Here is a 1785-nt window from a genome sequence, read left to right on the forward strand (position 1 = left end):
GTAGCACTCCTTCATTTACATTGATTTGGAGACGCTGGTGTTGGACTGGGGTGAACAAAGTTAAAAATCAAACAACACCAGGTTATAGTCCAACAGGTTTAATTGAAAATAAAAGCTAGTGCTTCCAAATAAATCTGTTGGACTATAACCTGGTTTTGTGTGATTTTTAACTTCAGTTAGATTATTTAAATATTTACTTCACCTTGTATCCAGATGGTTTTAATGTCACCATCATTCCCATTTGGGCACAACCTTCCTTTCTTCACTGTACCCACACTCATTGTGTGTTTGGAGTTTGTTTTTGGCATTTAATCTTCCCTAGCCTCCACCCTATTACAGACATTCCTTTGTCCTTCCTGCCCCCTCGAATCTCACCCCTCCCCACCACATCCGTTGGCTTAAGAAACCTCCGAACGTTTTATTTCTCTTCAATTGTAAATGACCCGAGATGTTAGCTCGGGTTTCTCGCACGCTGGGTTTTTCCAGCTTTTATTTTGCTCCTATTCTATTTCAATGATGTCAGCCTTGACTCATTGGTAATAGTCTCACCTTCTGAAGGTTAGAGCTGTGCACTGCGCTGGTAGCACTGTGATCTTTTGATGAGACGTTAAGCAGGGTCCCCGCATGTCTTATTTAGGTAGGGTTAGGTGCAAGATGCCATCCCAGTTGTCCTCCCCGGGGGCAACATTTCAATGATTTTTGATCAACCTGTTTGGTCAAGTTACGAGACACCTCTGTGTCAGGTGGAGCCAGGAAGTAGAGACTTCTGGCCGAGAGACACTGTGCCAAGGAACCCACACCAGCTACCAGCAGATGCCTACAGAATGTAAGGCTGGGGTTTGGTCATAAAATATAGGATGACTAGGCCATTCAGCCCTTCGATCCTGCTATGCCATTCAATATGATCACGTGTGATTATCCAACTGTCATCCCATTCTGCCCTAGCCAACCACACTAACCTGGTCCCACATTTTCCCCATACTCTCTGATCTCTTTAGCCCTAAGAACTATAGCTAACTCCTCGAAACCATTCAATGTCTTGGTCTCAAACGCTTTCTGTGACAGAGAATTCCACAGGCTTACCATTCTCTGGGTGAAGACATTTCTCCTTATTCTAAATGGAGTCATAGAGTCATAGAGATGTACAGCACGGAAACAGACCCTTTGGTACAACCCGTCCATGCCGACCAGATATCCCAACCCAATCTAGACTCACCTGCCAGCACCCGGCTCATATCCCTCTAAACCCTTCCTGTTCATATACCCATCCAAATGCCTCTTAAATGTTGCAATTGTACCAGCCTCCACCACTTCTTCTAGCAGCTCATTCCACACACGTACCACCCTCTGCGTGAAAACGTTGCCCCATAGAACTCTTTTGTATTATTCCTCTCTCACCCTAAACCTATGCCCTCTAGTTCTGGACTCCCCCATCCCAGGGAAAAGGTTTTGTCTGTTTATCCTATCCATGCCCCTCATGATTTTATAAACTTCTATAAGCCTCCGACGCTCCAGGGATAACAGCCCCAGCCTGTTCAGCCTCTCCCTGTAGCTCAAATCCTCCAACCCTGGCAACATCCTTGTAAATCTTTTCTGAACCCTTTCAAGTTTCACAACATCTTTCTGATAGGAAGGAGACCAGAATTGCACGCAATATTCCAACAGTGGCCTAACCAATGTCCTGTACAGCCGCAACATGACCTCCCAACTCCTGTACTCAATACTCTGACCAATAAAGGAAAGCATACCAAACGCCTTCTTCACTATCCTATCTACCTGCGACTC

Source organism: Chiloscyllium plagiosum, chromosome 40, assembly GCF_004010195.1.
Source record: "Chiloscyllium plagiosum isolate BGI_BamShark_2017 chromosome 40, ASM401019v2, whole genome shotgun sequence".
NCBI lineage: Eukaryota > Metazoa > Chordata > Chondrichthyes > Orectolobiformes > Hemiscylliidae > Chiloscyllium > Chiloscyllium plagiosum.